General features: G+C 39.5%; 1 protein-coding gene across 3 annotated transcripts in view; it reads right to left on the bottom strand.

Annotated features, from left to right (window-relative positions):
• Positions 1–21,226, bottom strand: part of USP49 (ubiquitin specific peptidase 49) — an 82,019-nt gene extending 60,793 nt beyond the window's left edge. For all 3 annotated transcript variants that reach the window (XR_003124707.3, XR_003124708.3, XM_025418748.3), the window contains exon 1: positions 21,162–21,226. The gene's annotated coding sequence lies outside the window, so the exon portion shown is untranslated. The remainder of the gene's footprint in view (positions 1–21,161) is intronic.
• Between the last annotated feature and the right edge of the window lie 5,574 nt (positions 21,227–26,800).

Genomic DNA, 26,800 nt, shown 5'->3' on the forward strand with positions numbered 1-26,800 from the left:
TTAATTCTGACAACTATTAATAAGACTCCATATGTCCAAATATTTGCCATCTCAGTTCCACTTACATCATTTAAACTACTGCAATATACTTTGGGGGAGGGGTAGAATTACAGATACATAAAACAAATCACTATAGTAGGAACAAACGAAAATGGAACATCCTTTAAATGGTCATTAAAAATAAAGTCCCTAGCAAGCAAATTTCAATCTTACCTCCTAGGGAAACTTGCTGAATTCTCATGTTTCTGGTGTCATGAAAGGCAAGAGTACAGGATGCAGAGTAACAAAGACCAGTTATCATCATGGTGTCCACTTACTAGCACAAGATCTTATGCAAATTTCTTATTTGTCTGAGATTGTTTTCTAATATACTTCAGGGCACTGGTAAAAGGACTAAGAATGTAGGTAAAATGCTAGGTCATGGGACGCCTGGGTGTCTCAGAGGTTAAGCATCTACCTTCAGCTCAGGGTGTGATCCTGGAGTCTCCGGGATCAAGTCCCACATCAAGCTTCCTGTATAGAGCCTGCTTCTCCCTCTGCCTGTGTCTCTGCCTCTCTCTGTGTGTCTCTCATGAATAAATAAATTAAAAATCTTAAAAAAAAAATGCTAGGTCATTGCCTAGCACAGAGCTAATGATCAACAAAGGTTTAGCAACTTTCTTTTATCTTTCTATCTTTAGTTTAGAGCAATGTTCAGGGCTTGAGAGGATAAAGCCCATTCTTGAAAAACTTCCTCACCTTATTCTGTCAAAGAATAACAATAACAATGATGATGATGATAATAGCTGCTGATGGCATTTACATGGTTTTAAATGTGTGCCAGACACTCATCTAAGCACTCTCACATATACTCATTCACTTCGTACAACTGAGTTAGTTATTATCTTTATTCCCATTTCACAGACAGTGAAACTAAAGCACAAATAAGTTCCATGGTTATTAAGTGGCAGAGCTAGAATTCAAAAGCAGGCTTCTGCTCTGAAGGAACATTAGCGCCAAGGACTAACATCAAAGTGACAGAAGGAATGCCTTTCCTTAAAGAGCTCTCTAATATTAATGTATGTAGTTAACATACATTAATACATAGGGAATGTTCAGATGGCTCACCAAGTAGAATAGATTCATATTTTAGGTAATTAAGGTTATCTAAATATTGGTATAAAATAAATGTAACTAAATATTAAATATAACTAGGATTCAACATAGTTAATGTATTTTAAAATATAGTTTATGTGTTATATATCTTTTTTTAAAAAAGATTTTATTTATTTATTCATGAAAGACACAGAGAGAGAGAGAGAGAGCAGAGACATAGGCAGAGGGAGAAGCAGGCTCCATGCAGGAAGCCTGATGTGGGACTCGATTCCAGAACTCCAGGATCATGCCCTGGGCCAAAGCTAGGCACTCAACCGCTGAGCCACCCAGTCATCCAAATGTTTTATATATCTCAAAGTATTTTAAGTATATATTTTATATTATTTTTCAAGTTTATTTTTTTTAATTTTTTATTTATTTATTTATGATAGTCACAGAGAGAGAGAGAGAGAGAGAGAGAGAGAGCGCGCGCGAGAGAGAGGCAGAGACATAGGCAGAGGGAGAAGCAGGCTCCATGCACCGGGAGCCCGATGTGGGATTCAATCCTTGGGTCTCCAGGATCGCGCCCTGGGCCAAAGGCAGGCGCCAAACTGCTACGCCACCCAGGGATCCCTATTTTTCAAGTTTAAAAAGTTGATCACAAGAATATCAATACATTTATTTAATTTTTTAAAAAGATTTTTTTAGAGAGAGAGAGTAAGAGAGAGCACAAGATGGGGGAGGGGTAGAGGTAAAGGGAGAAATGAACTACCTGCTAAAAGGGCAACACGACTGGGCTTGATCCCAGGACTCTGGGATCATGACCTGAGCAGAAAGCAGATGAACCAACTGAGCCACTCAGACACTAATCAGTCATATCTAATGAGAGTAAAAAATAGGCCAAAGCCTTGGATGACACAAAAGTAAACTTACACAATAAGAAAAAAAATTTTACATCCATCCACCACTAAATAAAGAAATCTCATGTAAAATTCTTCTAAGAAGACCACAATTAAATGTCTTATATGCTAAATTAGGAAGTCCAGCACAGGCTGGCAGGAAGAGAGAAAGCTAGGTGTCAGTAAACCTGGGTTTCAGTCCATACTCTGCCACTGAAGAGTTTTGTGATCTTCAGGCCCACTCAAATTTGAAATTCCAAAATTTGTACACACCACCCATATTTACCCAGAGTAAATAATTATGTAGAAAGAAAACATGTAACACTCTACATTTCAGAGTACAGTATGGAGAACATGAACAAAAAGGATCAAAAAAATAAAAAATAAAAAGAATAAAATAAAAAAAAAGGATCAAGGTCTGCTGACTTTAATGTTCTAAGTTATTAGTTGCCATGGGTTTTTAACAATGACCAGTGGTGGGAACCCTGGGTGGCGCAGCGGTTTGGCGCCTGCCTTTGGCCCAGGGCGCGATCCTGGAGACCCGGGATCGAGTCCCACATCAGGCTCCTGGTGCATGGAGCCTGCTTCTCCCTCTGCCTATGTCTCTGCCTCTCTCTCTCTCTCTGTGACTATCATAAATAATTTTTTAAAAAATTAAAAAAAACAATGACCAGTGGTTTAAGTTCAAATTTAGGACCTCTGCACAGAAACTGCAAAACAGATTTATGATTTTCTGTGAAACACAAAGGGTGCTAGGATTGTACTGACACACTCTGACCATGGTTCAGAATAATCTAAGTGGTAAAATATAAGTTCACTTGCCAAATGAACTCATTTCTTATAACTTGTTTATTAAAATCCTTTTTCATCATTAAACAGAAATGTGGTCCATGGATTTATGAAGCTGTGTTATACAGTGTACACAGAATGTCAACCTAGACTATGAGCTTCCTGAGAACAGGTTGTTTCTCATTCATTCTAGAGTCCTACTCACTTAATATATATTGTTGGTTGAATGAATTATTGATAGAGGACCTCTTCTTTTAAAATGACCTTTATCTCAAATTTTAATTCTTGAGCAATATGATAATATTTACAAAGTATTTTCTTTTTTTTTTAAGATTTTATTTATTTATTCAAGAGAGACACAGAGAGAGAGAGGCAGAGACATAGGCAGAGGGAGAAGCAGGCTCTTGATGTGGGGCTTGATCCCAGAACCCTGGGATCACATCCTGAGCCAAATGCAGACGCTCAACCACTGAGCCACCCAGGTACCCCTACAAAGTATTTTCAATTAAATATTTCACATGGCAAGGGCGTCTGGGTGGCTCAGTCAGTTAAGCATCAGACTTTTGATTTTGGCTCGGGTCATGATCCCAGGGTTGTGATAACAAGCCCTGCACTGGGTTCCATGCTCAGGGATAGCATGAAATAGCTGCATAAGATTCTCTCCCTCTCCCTTCTGCCCCTCCCCACCCCCACTCACACACTCTCTCTCAAATAGATACTCTTTAAAAAAAAAAAAAAAAAAAAAGCAAACCCCTCAAAACCCAAAAACTTCACATGGCATTCACCACTATAAACTGTAATTTTTTTCATCTCTCCACATGTACATGTTTGTTGTAGAACAGAACACTTTCACATTGTTTCCAAAATAAAAACAAACTAGGACCAATACAATGATGTGTAAAAGATCCACAGCCTCAGACTAAAAGATGGTCATGCCCCACATTAGAAATTTTCTTCCCTAAATGCCTGTGTGGTTAAAATAAAAAAGTTTTAGGGGTGTCTGAGTAGCTCAGTCAGTTAAGTAATATGTACTCTTGATTTTGGCTCAAGTCATGATCTCAGGGTCCTGGGATCGAGCCCCAAGTGTAGAGCTCCATGCTCAACATGGAATCTGCTTGGGATTCTTTCCTTCCTCCTATCCCTCCCCCACTCATACTCACATGTGTGTGTGTGCTCTCAATGTCTCTCTCTCGCAAATAAACAAAAAGTTTTAAATAAAAATTTTAGAAATCCATCTGCCTTGATTGGCTTTCTGTATCTAATAAGATATTAGATGGGTCTCTTTACTTATAAGGGGCATAAGAACACGGGAGAGTGCTAGAGTCAGATTTAGAATCATAAGGCTTGAGTTTGAGCGTCACTTATTAGCAGTGTAACCTTGGGCAACTCACTAATGTCCTGGGATCTCTACCTTCCTACTTGTAAGTGGATATAACATCAGCTCTACTCCCTTCCAAGGATGCTGCATAGATCAAATAAAATGTGTGTGCAATGCATTGTAAACTGACAAGAGCTACACATGGGTTAGCTCTTCTTTCTTTGCTACTAAAAATAGCAAAGACTTATTGAGAAGAGACTGATATTTGAACATTCCAGGGGTTTGGGGGAGCATGCTAGGATTCAAGAACCTGACCTTTCCTGTGGAGCTAAAGAATCCTAAAATGTGTTTGGTAACTGCATCTTTATTTTAGTTAAATAACACCCTGGTCTTAACTAACAGCTTATAGGGATTAAAGAGGATAAGCTCTTAGCCACACTGGGAATATCTTCTCACAAAAATTAAAATGACTTAAAAGCAATAGCAGATATACTTGCATTCTCCCCAATCATCCAAGATAAATATATGCAAACAAAAGCAATACCAAATCCCATTTAGTTTGTAGAGCAGCAGTGGCAGCCACGAAAATGGCCTTCCATACAGCATGCACCAGAATTGCTATTCCATCACTGTGCTTAAATCTAATCCTGCTTTTCTACACCCCACATATAACAAAAATCATTAATTGGTAGAGCTCAGTCTGTAGCATACATCCAAATCATTTTAAAAACATTAGTTGTCATTACCAAGAATATTTTTAAAAATACTATACAACAATTTTGTCAGCACAGAGTGGCAATTTTAATGGGAAGAGAACATTTATGAAAATTTATTATACTCCTACTAGATACCATGCTAAGTGAGGTGTTTTCACATATATTTGCTCAGTTAATTCTCACAATGAGGTGGGTGCCAGGGGCACTTTATGAATGAAAGATAGATACTTGAATCAGTTGTTAAATGACTGGTCCAGGACCACACAGGAAAAAAACAGCAACACTTAGGCCCAAGATAACTGCTTTGATTAGTGCAATTCCAGTAACTCAATACCATTGGCAAAGAACAAAGCTTTGTGCCAAGAAGGGACTGAGCTGTAAATCTGCACTCCTTTTTTTTTTTTTTTAATCTGTACTCCTATAGAAACAGTTTCTGATTTTAAAATTTAAACATAATGACTTAAAAATAAAAAATAAAAAAATAAACATAATGACTTATCACTGAAGGCTGGCTCAGTCAGTAGAGCATGTGACTCTTGATTCTGGGGTCATGAGTTGAAGCCCCACACTGGGTGTAGAGACTACTTAAAAAGGAAAAAGAAGAAAGTAAGAATCACAGCTCTTTAATTAAAAATTAAAGCTAACCTACATATCACTATTCACTATACTATAAACATAAAGTGATACTGTTGATTTTCCCTGAAATTCCTATTAAAAAACTGATATTTATAAAATGAACATTTTAGAAGGGCTCTAAAATAGACAACACTAAAGATACGATAAGGTTTAGATCAATTGATGGGCTCTTTATCTGTGCCAAGCAATGAGATGTTAGGAGTATTTGGACAAGAACCAAAACCCTATAGAGCTTTCCAATGGAACAGTTCTAGCAGAAACAATACAGAGCTTGATGGCTCTGTTATCTGGTTAGAGTATTTTAAGATACAAAATAAACCCAGATCTGAAAAATATAAGGTTGTATCAAATTATAAAACAATACCCTAATTAGATGTTGTGGTTAAGAGAGCAGGTTTATTTTATTTTATTAAGATTTTATTTATTTATTCATGAGAGGCAGAGACACAGGCAGAGGGAGAAGCAGGTTCCACTCAGGGAGCCTGATGTGGGACTCGATCCCGGGTCTCCAGGATCACGCCCTGGGCCAAAGGCAGGCGCTAAACCGCTGAGCCACCCAGGGATCCCAAGAGAGCAGGTTTAGACATCAGGTTGGCTGGATCAGAATCTCAGTAGGACCCAATTCCTAGCCTGGGTTCAGTTTCCTCACCTATATCATACAGCTGCTGGGGAGTTATAATGTGGAAAGTGCTCAGAAGAGTCAATGGCATCATCTATTATTTTTCTAGTATTACCTTGTGTAAAAAATAAAGCACATATGTCAAAAGACTGAAGGCCTCTCATTTTAAGCTAATCCATTTCCAAGTTCAGAATTTAAAACATAATAAAAAGAAGCAAAATCCTAACTTTCATGATAACAGTCAGGATGGCGGTTAATCTGGTGTTGGGTGTAAGGGAGGATCACACAGGGAACTTTTACACTTAGAGGATGGTTATCCTGGCTTTTGTTTCACTTATCTTTAAAATGTACATATGTTTAGGGGGACCTAGCTGGCTCAGTTGATAGTTGATAGAGCATGTGACACTTGATCTCAGGGTTGTGAGTCTGAGCCCCACAATGAGTGTAGAGATTACTTAAAAATAAAATCTTAAAAAATAAAATAAAGTGTACATGTTTTAAAATATATTTCACAGGAAAAAAAATTAGAAAAAAATAAAAGTTAAACTATTTCCAAAGTATAATGAGAAAGCACTGTTTAACCGGAGAAGAGGGGAAGAGGAAAAAAAGCAAAAAATGAAATCAATGCTCTATCATTTAAAGTGTTCTATGTTACGTTAGATTATGTATGCAGCAGCTTAGCTCAGTTATGGAAATATTTCTATTGAACTCCATTCAATCCTACAAGACGGTTTTCTTTGTGGGCTACTTCTAAAAAAGTTGTCATTGACTCACTGGGGGCACCTCTTTATAATCATGAAACCTGGAGGTTGTAAGGAATCTCAGAGAACTTCCCTTACAACATATTCACTTTCCACATAAGGGAACATTAGACCCCTGAGCTCCCAAGCAACAGGCTTTCCCTCATTCTGCTCCCAGCTGTTACTGCTAGCCACCAAGGTGACACAAAGGAAGGGGCAGAGCCCATTCTTTCAATTGCTCTGAAATAGTGACTAGAGAAAAAGGTGAATTTATACCAACCATCAGGTATCTGTTTAAGACTTAATATGCACCCCCCACCCAGATGCTAGCACCAACAGAGGAGCCCGGTACCTCAGTCAGAGAAGGCATTCCATAAATACATGTGTAAGTAAATTTGGTCAAAAGTACAATGTAGGGGGTCTGCCCCCAAAGATTTTAGACAGAAATGAAAATCACCAAAGAATTCTATGCCAAGATATAATGAATCTGGCAGTGTGCTGTGGGCAAATGTACCACATACAGAATATAGGAGGGAATGGGGAAATAAGACAAAGATTTATGTCCCAGGGTGCCACAGGCAGTTGGTTAAGCATCTGCCTCTGGCTAGAGTCATGATCTAGAGGTCCTGGGATCAAGCCCCACACTGGACTCCCTACACAGCAAGGAGTCTGCTTCTCCTTCTCCCTCTGTCCCTCATCCCTGCTCATGCTGTCTCTCTTACTCTGCTCTCTCACCCAAATAAATAAATAAAAATCTTAAAAAAAAATTTATGTCCCATGGGTAAAATGGAGGAAGAGGTCTTAGAGGAGAAGCACTGAGAACTGAGTTTTGCAAAGTTGGTAAGAAAGCACCCTAGGATTTCTCCAAAGAAACCTGATGATATTTTTACAACACCTGCTTCCCTTTTCCACATTACTTTCAAATTTTAACAGGCATCCTGATTTGTTTTAAATTATTTCACCCAGGGCAGCCCCGGTGGCTCAGTGGTTTAGCGCTGCCTTCAGCCCGGGGTGTGATCCTGGAGTCCCAGGATCAAGTCCTGCATCGGGCTCCCTGCATGGAGCCTGCTTCTCCCTCTGCCTGTGTCTCTGCCTCTGTGTGTGTGTGTGTGTGTGTGTGTGTGTGTGTGTGTGTGTCTCATGAATAAATAAATAAAATCTTAAAAAAAAAAAACATTACTTCACCTGCTATAATTATATTCAGGAAAGCATTGCCACCTTTCTCCTCTAAGAACTTTTGGAACCCACTGAGAATGGAATAATAGGAAGAAAAAAAAAACCTTTTAAATGCTTACTATAAATTCTTCAAAACAGAAACATCTTTAAGTGGTAAAATGCACATTTTCTCAAGTGTGAAGTTCAACAACAACAAAAAAAAAAAACTGGACCCTAAAAATTAACAGAAAGAAAAAAAATCTCCTACACTCATGACTGCAAACTTAAAGCATACACAGGATATTTGGGTATATAAGCAATGGATAAAGGGCTTCTATTTCCAGTTACTTTAGTGGGACAATATAGAACCATAGTGGTAAGGAAAAGACAACTGGAGTACAGACTCAGTTCTAGTCTAGATAGATGAGAAAACATAAATAGACCACTTCTGCACTCTGGGTCTCTTTCCACATCCATAAAAGAACATTTAAGTTACTTAGTGATCTACAGTTCTGTTATTCTATCTGTAAAGTTCCTGATTTTTTTTTTTGAAGATTTTATTCATCCGTTCGACAAAGAGAGAGAGAGAGTGCACACAAGAAGGGGAGCCACAGGCAGAGGGAGAGGGAGAAGCAGGCTCCCCATTGAGCAAGGAGTAGGAAGTGGGGCTTGATTCCAGGAACCTGGAACCATGACCTAAGCCAAAGGCAGAAGATTAACTAACTGAGCCACCCAGGTACTCTACTCGTATCTGTGAAGTTCCCAAAGCCACTCAGACGTCATTCTTCTATAGCAAAGTACATGTTAGGCATTAATCCTGAGGATAGCAAACCACAAAATAAACTTTGTTATCCAGAAATCTGCACTGTAGCAAAATCTTGCAATTGCCACAAGCCATTCACCTATTAAGTCTTGTACTGAACCAGGGCACTAGAGAATAAATTTAGATTTTCAGTGAAACATGATGCACTGAACATTTACATTTGCCTCTCTGCTCTCTCTATAATTCCATTGAAACAGGAATAAAAACAAGATCTACAAGGACAAAGAATAGGAGAGGAAAAAACTACAACAAAGTTTGTGGAAGCTGGAAACAGACTGTATTTTTTATTTAGAGCATAAGAGCACGTTAAGGGGAACCCCAGATCAAATTGAATTGTGCTAGAATACACCAGTGAAGCACAGAATACCTCTGAATGTGGGGATAGCAGGCAGGGATGAAAAAGGAGTACAGAATGAAAGTTCTGCCCCAAGATTTCAACCCTGACTCCAAGCAACCATTGGTCAGGGGATGAGAAGCCTACTTTGCAAACTAGAGAGACCCTGGACTCAAACACAACTAGGGGCATGCCTAGTAGTCTAAAATTTAAAAAAATGGGGATTATGGGAAAGTTGATATCCTAAAAGGCTGATAGCCCCTGCTCTTTCCCCACTCAGACTCCCAAATGTTGCAACCAGGGGTGTAAACTAATGATGGGAGCATTCTCTCTAGGGAAGAACTTGGCCAACAGAAAAATACTTATAAATATCGGCTGCTAGAAGTGAGCTCTTAATTACCTTATAATGAATAATACCACCAGCCAACTTTTAGAAGCCTTCACTCCAGCAAATCCAGCTTTCAGCTTCTCAAGTGGTTCATTATAAAACATGAGTAAGACAGCCAAGGCTATACATTTAAGGAAATCCCCTAAATGAAAAACCAAAAGAAATGATCAAGTAAAGGTATTTTAAGGAAACAGATGGTACTGGAGGCTGAAGAAAAAAATGTAATTACAATTAACATACTCAGAAAAGAAATTTTCCACCCATGAATCAAAAATATACTATTAAAAAGCAACATTCAGAGGGGCACCTGGCTGGCTCAATTGGTGGAGTGTGCGACTCTTAATCTTGGAGTCATGAATTTGTGCCCCCACACTGGGCGAAGAGATTGCAAAAAAATAAAATCCTTTTTTAAAGATTTTTATTGGGACACCTCGGTGGTTCAGTGGGTAAGCTCTGCCTTCGGCTCAGGGCATGATCCTGGAGTCCCAGGATCGAGTCCCACATCGGGCTCCCCACATGGAGCCTACTTCTCTCTCTCTGCCTGTGTCTCTCTGCCTTTCTCTCTCTGTGCCTCTCATGAGTAAATAAATAAAATCTTTTTTAAAAATTAAAAAAATAAAGATTTTTATTTATTTATTTGAGAGAGAGAGAAAAAAAAATGCACGCATAGAGGAGGAAGGAGAAGGACAGGCAGACTGCACTGAGCACAGAGCCCAACATGGGGCTTGATCTCAGAACTCTGAGATCATGACTCGACCTGAAATCAAGAGTCAGACGCTCAACCGACTGCGCCACCCCAGGCACCCCTAAAATCTAAAATCTTAAAAAAAAAAAAAAAGCAACATTTAAAAAAAACTGGAAATTGAAAGTATGATAGCAGAAACACAGAACTAATTGGAAGAGTCTGAAGATGAAGTTCAAGACATACTCCAGAAAGAGACAAAAAAATGGAAATAGAAAAGATGGCGGTAAAGTAAAGGACCCATCACCATACATTCCATACCAAAGAGAGTTCAGGAGGGAAAGGAAAGGAAAACTGAGGGCAAGGGAGAGACGGGGGAGGTTGGTTAGAATTTAAGAATTCAACAAAATCTCTCAGAACTGAAAAATCTACATTTGTAAATTGAATAGGGCCCCAGTGTGCCCTGCTCAACACAAGGCTCACAATGAGGCAGATTATCATAAAATTTCAGAACATCAGAGGCATCCTAAACCACCTCGAACCAAGGAGGGGAAAGAAAAAAAAAAAAAAAAGAGATTATCATCAGACTTTTCATTAGCAACAACAGAAGCTAAAAATCAATAAAGCAATTCCTGCTAAACTCAGAAAATTATTCTATATTCTATTCCCAGATAAACTATGAACCAAGTATGAGAGAAAAGGAAGATACTTTCATACATGCAGATTCTCAAATTTACATCCTATGCAGCTTGCTCTTAGGAACCTTAGGGAAGAATTGCTTAAAAATAAACACTGAAGAGGGAAGACAAAGGGTCCCAACATAGGGAGATGAAGGAAATATCTATGTTATACAGTAAGATAGATCCAAGAATGAGAGCTGTGCAGGTCTAGAGAACAAGTTATACAGACTTTTAAAAAGAGCAGCATAAGCCCTACTGCCTACAAGTGTGGCATTAAATACCAAAAGAAACAGCTGGAAGAATAGAAAATGGAGGTCCCTGTAGAGGCCAAATGTTGGGGGAAGGAAAAGCAGGTAGGGTACTTTTTATTTAGCGTTGATAAATGTTAAATTTTAAAAGATTCTTGAAAAGGTTAAAAAGAATGTTTTAAAATCACATCTAAAATCATGGTTTTCCAAGCAAGATTTCTGAAGGAAAAAGAAAATAATAAAAAATGTACTTTTCAAGGCAGTGTAAAATCAAATTATTTGGAAAAAACACACTACACCTTTGCATAGAGTATGGCTTTGTTTGAAAACAAGAGCAGGAAATAATATTTTGCTGATACTTAACTCAAAAGTCATAACCAGAAAAAAAAAAAAGGAAAAATTTAAATATATTACAGTATTATTGGGGAAAGTTCACAGTTTATAGCTATATCAATCATTTCACAAATTAAAATTCCTTTTTCACACAGTCAAGCAGTTTTTTTTTTTAAAGATTTTATTTATTTATTCATGAGAGAGAGAGAGGCAGAGACATAGGCAGAGGGAGAAGCAGGCTCCATGCAGGGAGCCGGAAGTGGGACTCGATCCCGGGACTCCAGGATCACGCCCTGTCCCAAAGGCAGGCACTAAACCGCTGAGCCACCCAGGGATCCCCAGTCAAGCAGATTTTAAACCAAACTCAAAAGAATAACTTGACTGCATCATATTTTGGTAAGAAATGAAAATGCTTAAGACACTACTGTTTCCTCAGGAAAGCACAAATACTGCAGATTTGTCGAAACAAGTCAACATTTTGTTTCAGAGACATTTATCCTTTCTGAAGACAGAAAGAAATAGTAGTGGGATTCACCAGCGAATCTGAAACTGCTGCCCAGCTTTCTCTAAGACTCTAAGAAATGGCATCTCAGCAAATATGCTCTTCTCTAGAAATCCCCAAATACTATAAAAATATATTTTTTTAAGGTTTTATTTATTTATTCATGAGAGACCCAGTAAAAAGGCAGAGACAAAGACACAGGGACAATCAGGCTCCTCACAGGGAGCCCAATGCAAAAATTTTTTTTTAATTTTTTATTTATTTATTATAGTCACAGAGAGAGAGAGAGGGGCAGAGACACAGGCAGAGGGAGAAGCAGGCTCCATGCACCGGGAGCCCGACGTGGGATTCGATCCCGGGTCTCCAGGATCGCGCCCTGGGCCAAAGGCAGGCGCCAAACTGCTGCGCCACCCAGGGATCCCCCAATTCAAAATTTGATCCCGGGACCCCCGGATCAAGTCCTGAGCCAAAGACAGACCCTCAACTGCTGAGCCACCCAGGTGTCCCAGGAGTCTGCGACTCTTGATCTTGGGGTTGAGTTCAAGATCCACATGATGTGTAGAGATTACTTAAATAAATAAAACTTAAAAATAAATATATGTTCATTTCACTCTCTTGGAATCAAGAAGAAAACAAGCTATTGTATAAAGTATCATTTTCTTCCTTTTTTTGAAGTTCGAGAAAATATATTAATATCCTGCAAAATATAATGCAAAACCAAAAACTCCTCCAGCTTTAAAAAATAATAAAATGCCCAGATCTATTCTTTAAGCAAATTAAATTAGCAAGACAGCAGAAAAAGTCTGCACTGCAAAAGTCTACACTGTAAGAAAAAATTTTATAACAATGTATGCTGACTTATTGTGGTGATCATTTCACATTATATACAAACAGCAAATCATGTTATACACCTGAAATTAACATAGTGTTAGATGTCAATTATACTTCAGTAAAAAGAAAAATTTAATACTATGTTTATTCTTTCATGCTTATTTCACAGAAGGGAAACAGTTAACTAAAATATGAGAAATGGGACGCAACTTGCTAATATCAAGTATTGAGAATATGAAGCCTGTAAGGTGTATACACTCGGCAGCCTGATAGTACTTATGCTACAATGCCACTCCTGAGTCTGTACCCCAAAGAAATTCTCAGACATGCCCATAATGAACACAAACAAGACTGTTATTGGTAGCATTGTTTATGGTAGCCTAGGCACCCATCACTATGGGAATGGACGTACACCGTGGAATAGCATGTTGCAGGTAGAAGCAATTAGTTAAATGTATATCCAAAACCATTCATAGATCTTAATGCCAAGTGAATAAAGTAAAACCAGAGTAAGAGCTATAGCATTGTTTTTCAAAGATTTTAAGTAATCTTTACACCCAACATAGGACTCAAATTCAGAACCCCTAGATCAAGAGTCACATGCTCCACCAACTGAGCCAGCCAGGTGCCCCAGAGCTATAGCATTTTTACAGGGATAATTCTATAGCCAAATTCTGCAATAGTGTAATGTCATGAACAGTTTTGGAATTAAAGATAAGTATACCAAAAAAATCACTAAACATTTTAGAAAGATACATCTAGAATCAAGGATATACATCGAACACATTAGACAGGGTGCCTGTGGTATAGGAGAGGAAAATAGGCATGGAAATGGGGGCTGAACAGAAGGCCTTTATACATCAATGCTAGACTGTGTCCAAATCACAGGGTATAAAGTTCAAAATCAAAATAATATTTTTTATTCATGCACATGTTAATTTATTCAATAAAAATTTACTGAAGACTTCTTAATGACAAGTACTGTGCTTAAATATAAACTTTCATTGTTATTTCTACTGAAGGTTTTTTATTTTAAAACCTCAAAAAGGGGCAGCCTTGGTGTTGGTGGCTCAGCGATTTAGTGCTGCCTTCAGCCCAGGGCCTGATCCTGGAGAACCAGGATCGAGTCCCACATCGAGCTCCCTGCGTGGAGCCTGCTTCTCCCTCTGCCTGTGTCTCTGCCTCTCTCTCTGTGTCTCTCATGAATAAATAAATAAAATCTTTAAAAAATAAAATAAAACCTCAAAAAGATACACATTTTACGATACATTTTAACTGGAAGTAGAAAAGAAAAGTAATTCCAAAGACTTCATATACTATAAAGCGAGAAATTTATCATTCTTAAAATAGTTTTAGCAATTTTTCCCATCAGGACACCTGGATGGCTCAGGGGTTAAGCATCGACCTTTGTTTGGCTCAGGTTGTGATCCTGGAGTCCTGGGATTGAGTCCCACATCAGGCTCCCCACAAGAAGCCTGCTTCTCCCTCTGCCTATGTCTCTGCCTCTCTCATGAATAAAAAAAATAAAACCTTAAAACACACACACAAATATAAATATACCTTCAAATTCTTTGAATGACGAACTTAAATGAAAGGTTGAAATACAGAATGAACCCTGAAGTCCTACCAAATTACTTTGTCACATCTCAATCCACAAGTCAAACATCTTTTCTTGCGGGTTTCAGTGGCGAAACAATTTCTTTTTGGAGAAGAAATTTTTTCTACTTTATTTGTTCTATGTAATTTTCCCTAAGATATTTCAACTGCTCAGGAACACCTCTTGCCAGATTTCTGTTTTCTAAAAGAATTCACAAGCAGACTGTTGGCTGCCAACGTAGGTGTTGTAGCTAATATGCTCATTACACTGCACTGCTAACAAAAACTGATGAACACATTCAGTGCAAAGTGACATATCTCTTCCACATCCCATGGGCACAGAAAATGTTTTCCCCCCAAATTACCTGTTCCCCTCATTTTTTAAACAAACCTCAAAAGGTAACTAGTATACAAGACAATATTGGTAAACAAAACCAACAGCAACTTGTAGGCCATCATATGTCCCAAGGTCTAAAAATTACATAACCCCCTTCAGTATTTCAGATTTAGATACTAAGAATTAATACATGAGGCACGCCTAGGTGGCTCAGTGATTGAGTGTCTGTCTGCCTTAGGCTGAGGGAGTGATCCCAGGCTCGGGGATCGAGTCCCATATCGGGCTTCCTGATATGGAGTCTACTTTTTCCTCAATGTCTCTGTCTCTCTGTGTCTCTCATGAATAAATAAATAAAGTATTTTTAAAAATAAGAGTTAATAGATGGGAGGTGAAAAATAGAAATGGTTGGTCCAACAATCAGTACTGCTAGAAACACAAAAGCTACATGGTCTGTCAGAGGAGTCAGCAGAATCATCATCATACACAGTAAAAGACAAAATGTTAATTTATCAGGCTTACAAAAGATAATATATTTTCATTTAATAATACTAATAATGGACAATTACTATATGTCAGTTACTGTTCCAAATATCTTATATGCGTTATTTAATTTAGTCCTCACAAGAACCCAATGGTACCCCAGGTACTATTATCATCTCCATTTTCTAGATCATTTTTCACGTCAAATTCAGGCTCTTTATCATTGCCTTTAAAACCTCCACTGAATGGTTTCAATTTTCATTGTATCCCTTTTCTGCCATTCCAGTCCTCATTTATAACTCAAAAACTTGACTGATATATATCATATGAATAAAGCAGTTCTCTTCTCTGGTCAGCTTCCTTCTTCTCCCTTTCTACTACAGAAGATAACCCTGTAGAGATGGTCTCAGTTAACCCATTCCTCACATGCTTATTGACAGTAAACACTGTAGAAGTGTATATAAAGGAAAAAGTGAATACCTCCCCCCAAAAAAGGGAACACATCAATAACACTCCTTATATTTTACAAAAACAGAAATATTTTATACATATTGTTCCGTAACATTTTTTAAAAATACGTAATTTAAAAAATAAAGAAGTATTTTAACAGGGAGGGGTATATGGTTGGCTCAGCTGGAAGAGCACATACGTGACTCTTAATCTTGGAATCATGAGTTTGAGCCCCATGCTGGGCACAGAGATTACTTAAACAAATAAGAGCTGCTAGGTATATTTAAAAACAAATAAGTAAAATAAACTTTAACAGTGGCTATCTTTCTACATCAGCAAAGAGAGATCCACTGCATTTCTAACAGCTTAATGGTGGTTCCACTGTGTGGAAATGTCACGTCATTTTTTTTTCCTGTAACAAACAATGCTACAAAGAAAAACTCTGTACTCCTAGTTTTCATGCAAGTATATGAATATATCCATAGGACAGATTTCTAGGAGTGGAATTGCTGGGTCACAGGGCAAATACATTTTAAATTCCAATAGACACTGCCAAATTTACCTCCAAGAAAATTTACATTCCCATCAACAGTATGTGAGAGTTCCAACTACCTCATATCCTTAGCCTCTACTGGCTACCATCATCTTTCAATCTGATAGGTAAAAAGTGGCAATTATGTTTTATTTCATATTTATTTAAATGATTAGGATTACTGAATTGATAGCTTAAGTTGATTTTGAATTATTATTATTTGTAGGCTAAGCTGAACTGCCCATGGAGGAAAAAAAATTCAAAAAGCATATTAACAGGATAATTGGGGAAACTGGTAGGTAATATTTAACCAATCCAGGATTTTAGCATGGAGTAGACAATGATGCCAATCACAAATGAGTTTGGTCTCTTCCTTAACATACTCACCATTCACTTGAAATACAGTTATGAGTTCTTCAAGCTATGTCATGTATTAGAAATGTTCTTTTAAAAGAGTATATTTAATTCCATAGTCATGTATTCACTTTGTCATCTTTACTAACTCGTAACATTCCTCTGTTTGGTGCCTATTTCAGTGATATTTTGCTTTATATGAAATGTTGCTTATTAATCTGACCTTTGACCTCTTTTGGATGGTAAAGCACAAGAATATAATCAGTGTGTGGCCATGAACATCCAATATAATTAAGAAAACTGACATAGGTAGCTATATTAGAACACAGAAAGAGGAGAATAAGAGAAGTAGATGTTAGCAATGACCATCCATAGGGATGTTCTGGGCATTTTAGATTACGAAAAAAAATAAACACTATAAAGCCCCCAACGTACTCTATAAATGCTTACATAAATGTGATGTCTTCTGTTCATAAATGCTGATTCACTGTCAAAGGCTAGATGCTTATGATTATAATGCTATTTAGCAATGATGGCTGAAATGAGCTATTCACACATTTTCTTACCTAATTTTCTTTGTGGCCACGTCTATGTAACAATTTTTGTCAAGGAGACTCTAATTAGCTCTAACAGGGACTCTGACCTTATTATCCTAACAAATTAGTATTCATAACTGCAAAAATAAGTACTACAAATTATCTAGCATTCTAGAATGGTTTTGGTTCAAAACTGATATATCAGTAAACCCCTCTCTACCATTCCTTTGACTTGTCAATTAAAATTTATATTCTTCATAGAACAAACTGACACTTAAGACTTTATCTCGGGACACCTGGGTGGCCCAGCGGTTGAGTGTCTGCCTTTGGCTCAGATCATGATCCTGGACTCCCGGGATCGAGTCCCGCATCGGACTCCCTGCATGGAGCCTGCTTCTCCCTCTGCCTGTGTCTGCCTCTCTCTCTCATTGTGTGTCTCTTGTAAATAAATAAATAAATCTTAAGATTAAAAAAAAAAAAAAAAAAGACTTTATCTCAAAGTCAAAAGCTCTGGCTACTCTAATATGTCCACATGGCCAATCCATGTGAACACATGATAGATACTAAACATCATCCTTCCCATGTCAGAGGCTGGCAGAAGGAGATAGAGCAGGGGGCAGGAAAGAGCAGAATACCAACATGACGAGGTGCTAAAGCCATGCTATAAATTATCTTTTGGTCACTCATGGCTGCATTTTAAAAAAAGCTGATAAAAAGGCAGGACCTATCCATCCTTTGGAGGAATACAAGTATTGTATGAAAGCATCTTCATAACTCACTAACAACAGAGCTGTGCTCCCAACCCTCACATAACTTGCCCAATGAGTGAAGAATTGCTAGGTTATAAAGGCAACAACAAGAAGCTCAATAAGAAGCTCTATATGCTGACAATGGGAGGGAGCAATGAAGACTGGTTCCCTGGGCTCTAAACTCTGACAGACTGCCCTGCTAATCCTTCCCAAATCCCACAATGTTGGGGTGGGGGTGGGGGACAGAACAGAAAACAATCCAAAATTGAATCAAGGACAGTAGCTCTGGATTACAGGAGGTTATAACATTCCTATTTGAATGGGGGTTGGGTGGGCAGCAAGGCTGTCACAGGGCATATACAAAAGCCTGTATGTTTATAAAAACACAATACAAAAATAAATTTTATTCCTGATCCCTTTGATGTGGTAACCAACATCTGCCCCCAATCATTTGCCAGCCCAGGCTGCATGGAAGGCACAGAGTAGCAGGCATTTTCACACAGTGAGGCTGGAAGAGATGCTACTAGAGTGTAAATTACTAATTAGCTCAATAGAAGACAAAGAGAGAAAATACCTGTCACAGAATGCTGTTTACAACTTGACATATAATAAAAACAACCCTGAAAATTTCAGAAGAGTGTCTTACTTTTCAGACTTCTATTAACATGTAAATGGCAAAAGAATAGTATTATAGTGTTTAAAAACTGCCCATGCCTCAGAAACAATAATGCATGACTAGAAAGAATGCTTTCCAAATAATTTATAATTTTCTCATCCTTATGAAAGCTAAGTGTTTTTAATTATTACAATCAGCTTTAACAAGGAGCTATATTTCATAGCTTTGGGGTGGGGGGAAGCCCTCAAGTGCTGTATTTTACATACATCAGAATACAGCTAATAGTCCTTTTACTGAAATTGAACAGGCCTCATTTTGCAGGTCATGCTTTTATGAAATGGACTGGTTACCATTTTAATAAAGATTGAGGATGAGCTGGAAGTTAGTAGCGGGATGGGGTCAATTAAATCTCCTTATATGGTGACAATTAAAGACTCCCAAAATTTAGGTTTATTTTGGGGGAAGGATATTTATATTCATTCCCCTACCATAAGGTAAACCTAATTTGTATTAATTGCAACCTTAGGTTCTTACGGAAGTACATTTTACACTTAGATCACTTCCAGCTCCTTGATGCTATAGAAGGATCTTCAATATCTATATTTCACCTAAATATGTCTCAGTTACAGTGATGAACAGGACTGTGGCTCCTGTTTTCACATAATAATCACCCATATGGGGCACCTGGGTGGCTCAGTCCATTAAGCATCTGCCTTTGGCTCAGGTCATGATTTTGGTATCCTAGAATCAAGCCCCATGTCTGGCTCCTCACTCAGCAAAGAGTCTGCTTGTCTCTCTCCCTCTGTACCTCTCCCTGCTCGTGCTCTCTCTCAAATAAAGAAAAACTTAAAAACTAACAAACAAATCATCACCCATACATCATTACCAGGTATCATACCCTGAAGACTCCCGTGTGTATGAACACACCATGCCAGATGCTAAGAAGGTCCCCAACAGAGGTGTACACCATGACATGGTTTTGCTGATGAGGGAGGGACCTACAAACTTGTCATTCACAGGTAAAAGAATGTTTTTCAGAATCCAGTGAAGAAAAGAAAGCATATGACCCCCAAATCCACTTTCAATCCAATCTTGAGATTTCTTTGCATCACAACATTTTTACAAAAATCAAACATGCCAACTTGCTTATACATTCAAAACACTCTTCCCTTTTCTTTTCAAAATTAGGCCTTCCTATCCACTTGTTTTCAAACTTACTTGAAAAATACTCAAGTAAAAGAAAATGATAAAGCAAATGGGGCAAAATGAAAAACTGGTGAATTTGAATAAGGGTACAGAGAAGTTCTATACCATCTTTGCTACTTTTCCATAAGCTTGAAACATCCTAAGAATATCAAATGTCACACATACACAAGCATTAACAAAAGCTCTCTCTCACAGGGTTGTTGAGAGTTTCAAACATTTCACAAACTTAGTTCATGGTGGGCAATTAGTAAATGCTAATTATTAGGTATTTTAAAAAATGAGTGGATCAACTATAACAAATGAACCACTCTGGTGAGGGAGTGTTGATAACGGGGGAGGCTGGTTGTGCATGTAAGGGGACTATGGGAAATTTCTGCACCTTCTACTCAGTTTTGCTGTGAATCTAAGGCTGCTCTAAAAGAAAAAAAATAAGTCTTAATAAAAAAAAAAAGAGTAGACCAATTTATTTAACCAAATTAAAGCATCCATAAATATACTTAGTTTATTATTTACACAAACACATAAAGAGAAGACAATAAAAAACCAGGGGGAGTCTCAACAGACTCTCCTTGCTTATGGATTTCTGCACTGAAACTGGAGTTCCATTTTCCTGACAACAATGTTCCTGGATAACAATCTCTCAACTGTAAGCCTATATGGTTTGTAACAAGCCCTTTTTTACATGAAAAAAAATAGGGAGGCAACCATTTATCTGCAATGCATTTAGTCATTTTATTAGTTTGGGGTTGTTTTATTCTATGAATGTAATTCTGTAATGAAAAAAATAGGGGCATGTAAGAACCCTGATATAATCTTTGCATTAGACATAGCCCTTATGGTGTTTGTCCCAGGTTCCTCATCTAGAAAGCAACTGAGGAAAGGTTTATAACAAAACCACAGGGATAATCTAAAGATTGGCAAACAGGACAGGTTAAGGAATAAAATAAACCAGCACTGTTTAATCTGGAGAAGAGCATGGTGATGGATCAGCTCATGACAGTCAAGCAGGAGTAATACCAGAGCACGGACTGCTTGCAAAATGCCAAGGTTCAAATCCTATCCTCACCACTTCCTAGAATTCTACAAGTTTAAAAAGGAGGGCGGGGGGGGGGGGGGGGGGTCTGAGTGTATCCTTGAGTGAGGGGAAATCATTTAATCCCAAGGAGGCTTTATTTCAGTAAAGTAAAATGGGAACAGGAGCAGCACCAACCTCTTAGGGTTGCTGCTAGGAGTAAATAAATTCTAATCTGCAAAGCACTTACAACAGTGGCTGGCATAAAAGCATATGGGTGGGGAGCTACTACTATTAAGTTTATGAAGAACTAGGATTTTAATACTATAGTAAGCAAATATTTTTACTCAAAAATGAAGAATGAGGCAACACAAAACACATATAAATACAGCATTACATGTACGGTGGTTAGAGAGAAAGTAGACTGTCCTAATAGAGAAAATAATTACATACCAGAAAAGACTATCGGCAAAGGTTGCCACATTATCTCTGATGATTTTTGAAAACAGGATAAATTTTTATCTACCTGGGATGATTTAAGTGGGATATTGACTGAAGTTGCAGGACAAACTAGAGGTCTTCTCAAGGTCTCTTCCCATCCAAAGAATCTATGATTAACCAGAAAAACATTTAGGTATGTACCAACTACTCGTTCAAATCTGAATATGCAAATTAAGTGTATTGCTTAGCAAATAAGATTATAACCAAAATAAAGTTCAATTGAGTAGAATTCACCTGATGAACAAATGAAAACAAAGCTCACATTTATTGATGAATAAATGGAGTCCTTATTGATGAATAGTATTATTTGAACCAAAAGATTACCTATTTTCAGCTTTAGAAATATCAACTGAGAAATAACCATTCCCAATGAGAATCAGTGATTTAGCACACTATTGCAGCATATAGAAAAGAAAGGACCCAAATGGATTCTTTCCTACGGCTGACCTTAGAGTTTATATTTCCTTCTTCATCAACATCACATAAGTCTAAAATTATTTATATAAAGACATCAAGTATAAAACAACTATAATATAAAAATGGCAAAACCATAAACAGAATACAAATTGTTAATAATACCAAACATATCGAGACAGCAAGGGAATATGCACAAACATCCAACAGAAACAGGTGCCCCATTCCAAGTTACTCTTAAGATTGAAAGTTAACATTTCAGACTAATCCTCTTCAAATTTAGCAGCAAAAACAGTAATTTCTAAAAATCTTGTATTAGGGCAGCCCGGTTGGCTCAGTGGTTTAGCACCGCCTTCAGCACAGGGTGTGATCTTGGAGACCCGGGATGGAGTCCCACATGAGGCTCCCTGCATGGAGCCTGCTTCTGCCTCTGCCTCTCTCTCTCTCTCTCTGTGTCTCTCATGAATAAATAAATAAAATATTAAAAAAATAAAAGTAAATAAAAATAAAAATCTTGTATTAAATTACAAAATCAATGTAGTCACCTTGAACACTTGCTTAAGAGAATCCAGACAGATTTTAGATTCTGAATTATTGACATATATTAACAACCATTTTTTCTGATATCTACTAATCAAAATATAATTTTGCTGTTACAAATGCCATCATTTTTGCTGTTTATACAAACACCCATAAAACAGTGGCAATACAAAATTTACACAACTTTGAAAAAAAGTTATCTTTGTGTATCTGAATGTACCCTAAAATAACCTCAAATAAGATTCTCAAGATCAGTTTGCATTTTTTTCTTAAGTAAATTATAGCTATCCTTTGACACTATCAAATAAAAAGTAATAATCATTCACATTCTTAGCTAAATATAAAAGCTGCAGAATAAAAATCATCAAACCAAAATAGTAAGAATAATCTAAATTTTGTACCAAATTTCTCATCCTCCTTTTAATTTCCATGCCTTAAAAGTCAAAAGCTTCTAGGAAATGAATATTAATATGGCCTTCTTTATTCACGACTACAAAACAGAAGAGGCAGTGGAAATGTCCAGGCATTGCATTATTGTATAGAGGCTTTTTCATGATAAAAGTTACTCATATATTCATTACGTAACCTAAAAAAGAAGTCCCACTCTAAAATTCTCCTACAAATCTCTTTATTCCATTTAGTTAAATGCGTGAGTTACCTACTATAGTGTGAAATGTCCCACATAAAGCTAAAGGCAGCTTAGAAACTCAAAGCCCTCACAGTCCTGATTTAAATCTCTTCTCCAGCAAACTTCCCCGGTTGGTTATTTGCCTTCTTCTGAAATGATTTCTCAATATTCTCCAGCCATCAAAAAACAATTAGGCCGAAATATGGTTGATTAATCAAAACAAAAAGATGTTCATCTTTTTCTATCTCAACAACAGTGGGCTCTCCACTGAAAATGAAATGCTGTGGATAAAACACTCTACCCAGTGCTGTTAGGTACACCCTGCTACAACACAACACTATCACACTACACAGGCGGAGCCACACTGCAAATAAATAAAACCTGTATTCCCATTATCACAACACTAGCAAAACACAGAGGTTTCCAACACTGAGTTGACGCTTCATCATTCACAGAAGAACAAAATCAAATCAAAATGGGTCTCATCTTTTCAAAGTGGACATGGAAGTCGAATTAAAAGCAATGAAAGGTGGAAAACAGATTTAAGATGTCTTTAAGAGAAAAGGAGGTTTCTGGAATTTCCTACTTTTGTGGACAAAAGGACCCACAGTTTCAACACACTTACAGTTCTCTTCTCAACAAAGAATTCCTTTCCTGCACAACACTCCCCCTCCCCAATCTCCACTCTTACTTTTCAGCGTTTACTCCTATCTCTAGGTCTCTTTTCACTCACCATGGTTCCTCCTCTTCTGCACCAAAGGCTCCCTACACTTGATCCTTCACTATAGTGTCTGTGCCCTGACCCATGCAGACCTTCTGGAGCATCTCCCCATAACACGCACATTTGATTCTCACTCCTGTAGAGTCTAGCCCAGTTCTTCATCCAGCAGGACTTCTCCAGCTTCCCTTAACCCTGTTCTCTTCCCTTACACTCCATCTCATCCTTTAATTCCCAGGGCCCATCTCTTCCTTGCTCCTCTCACCATCCCCTTTCAGCCCTGTCTCTCCACCTCACTGTTTTTACCTTGGATCTGGCTGAACCTCGTCAATTAACACAATTCCCCAGTGACCCTGTCCCAGACCGCCATCACTTCTTTACACCCTCTTTTCAGCTTGTCTGGTGTCAGAATTGTCCTATAAATGCCCCACCTCTCATCTGTTTCCTTTCATCCTTCCACTACGCTTATTCCTAACTCCACCTGGTCCTCATCCAGTGTCTAATTCACCCTCCCTCACTTTAAAGAATTTACACCCATCGCCCACCCACTAACCCATACCTTCCTCAGAACCTCTCGATTCCCACACCACCGCGGGTCCTAGTCCTTCAGCTCATCTCGCTCTGCACTAGTTCACACCCTTGTCACGTCTGGCTCTTAATCACCCTCTCTCCTCTACTCCCAACTATCACCCCAGCTCTGCCCCTCCTTGCCTTCCACTTCCAACTCTTACCCCAGCATGCTAACCCTGCTACTATCCCCCTAGAAAGCTCTGGTCCTCAAACCCCTGCTCTTACACCTAACCCCAGCCTTGGTCTTCCTAACCTCATTCCCGGCCGGCTTCCTAGACACCCACCCTGGGTTTTGCCTCCTTCCTACCTCCTTGGCTGGCTTTTTCTCACTCCTCCTCTCCCTGCCTTCTAACCCTTTTCCCCCTGAATCCTCATCTCATTCTTAGACCCGTTTCCCCCCGCAGCTCCTAAGCCTTCCTTCCCTTCTCCTCTCAAGGCCCCCCCCGCAACCTAGTCGTCGCCCACCCCGCCAAAATAAAGCCCCGGCGCGCCCCGACAGCCGGCTCTCGCCTCCGCCGGCCCCCGCCCCGGGCGCCCCCAGCCCGCCGGCGCCGCGGTCCCGCCCCCTGCCGCCGCTCCTCCCGCCCGCGAGGCGCGCGCCGCCTTTGTCGCCCCTCACCCGGTGTATGAGGATTTGGCTTCTTTAAAGGGGAGGGCCACTGTGCCGGAGACTCCTGTCCCCGCCTCCGCGTCTTAGAATGGGCTCCCTGGCCGTCGCGTCCTCCCCGGTCCTCGTCCCCCCACCCCCTGGAGCTACCCCCTTGGCTGCCTCCCCACCTCCTCCGCCCCCTCCCCGACCCCCCTCTATTTACCGCCATCATCAGCACGCGCGAGCTGTCACCAGGGCGCGAGACAACCGAACCCGGCCCCGCCCCCTGCCCGCCCATTGGCCCGCCCGCCGGAGCCCCGCCCCCAGGGCCCCGCATTGCGCCAACGGCGCAGCGCTCGGCCCCGACCCCGGCACAGCCAGCCTCTCCGAGGGTTCGCGCCACGGGCGCAAAGTTTAGGGTTAGCCACAAACGTGCGGCCGATTTGAGCCTGGCGTAAGGGGCGGCGGCGTAGAGAGGCGTCGTGAATCGCGGGTCGAAGTTTGGTTGAAGCACAGGAGAGTAAATAAGGAGGTTTCCAGACAAAGAGACTCTTAAAGGTACAGAGTCTTAAGGCCGTCCCTCCTCCTTAAAGGGCCAGACTCTCCGAGCCCATCTCCGCCCCTTTCTCCCCAGCACTTCAGCCCGCGCGGAACAGTGAAGGAATTCTCCATTAGTTCTCCGCACACTTTTTGAAGCTCCTTTAACATCTTTCCCCACTGCCAAGGGGAAGAGCTTTTCTCACTATCCTATGTTTTCGTTTTGTTCCGTTAAGAGACTTATTGTTAACTTGCGTCGGTCCGAAAGCAGCCGCCTCCGAACCCTGAGGTTTCCCGAGGCAGCAGCGTTTGCGAAAGTTACTATTGGCTACCAGACGGGTGAGCACGTGTCTGACTTTTGCCACTGAAGACCCAGGAGGGACCCAGCTGTTTGATGTAAATCTCCCACCCCACCCTCCCACAAGGAAGAGGTTCACAGCCAAAAACTTAAGAAGTTCAGATTGTAGGGATAGAGACCACAGGGAAACAACAGCGGCTATTTCTACTAGTCTGTTCTGCCCCAGAAAAGGCTTCCTCCGGAGGCTGCATTGTTCTAACATAACTCGCGGGAGGTGACGCTACCCTCCAAATTACAAATAACAGGCCAACACTGTTACATCACCCAATCACATGGCTAAAGCAGGTAAAGGCTTACATGTTAATGGACAAGTTAAAGACATAAACATATGGCTTAACAGCTACACTGGCTCAAAGCTACACACTTGTCAGTATGAAATAGAGAAGCACAAAAGCTAAAGAACAACAAAATTATAAGGGAGAAACAGTAAGTGCATCTGTAAGCATGCACCTACAATGCCTGCAGCCAAGCGTACTTAAGTGTGAAAACATGTCTAAAGGTAATTAACCTGGACATTTTAAAGAGGTTTGATGATGGAAGGAAAGGACCTGGAGATTGATTTGGTGAGGGTCTGCCATGTGGTTCAAGGGCTCAAAGTAAGATCTAAAATTTAGCGTTCCTTTTGTTGCCTATCATCTTTAATTCTTTTAAAAATCTTATATTTTAACTCCTTTAAGATTTTAATTTATTCTTGAGAGATAGAGAGGCAGAGACAGAGACACAGGCAAAAGCAGGCTCCATGCTGGGAGCCCAATGTGGGACTCGATCCTGGGTCTCTAGGATCAGGCCCTGGGCGGAAGGCGGCGCTAAACCGGCGCTAAACCGCTGAGCCACCCGCGCTGCCCATTTTTTTTTAAAGATTTTATTTATTTATTCATGAGAGATACAAAGAGAAAGAGAGAGGCAGAGACACAGGCAGAGGGAGAAGCAGGCTCCATGCAGGGAGCCCGACGTGGGACTCGATCCCCGGTCTCCAGGATCACGCCCGGGGCTGAAGGCATTGCTAAACCTCTGAGCCAACCGGGCTGCCCCATTTTAACTCCTTTATTAGCAGTTTTCTCCCCTGACTCCCCAAAGCCCCTCCAAAATTAAATTTAAGAGATTAAAGACTGTATCTTATTCAATGTTAATTCTTTAGCAAAGCGCCTGATATGTAATAAGAGCCACTTAAGACTTCTGAAGAAAGAGGTGTTCTCAGAATAGCAATCTAGGGAGAAAAGATTCTCAGTACCTTGAGTATGTATTGGATCAGTGGTTCTCAAAGTGTGTCCTGTGGAGCCCTGACACTTTCACAAGGTCCTGAGATCAAA

Source organism: Canis lupus, chromosome 12, assembly GCF_003254725.2.
Source record: "Canis lupus dingo isolate Sandy chromosome 12, ASM325472v2, whole genome shotgun sequence".
NCBI classification, from domain to species: Eukaryota; Metazoa; Chordata; class Mammalia; order Carnivora; family Canidae; genus Canis; species Canis lupus.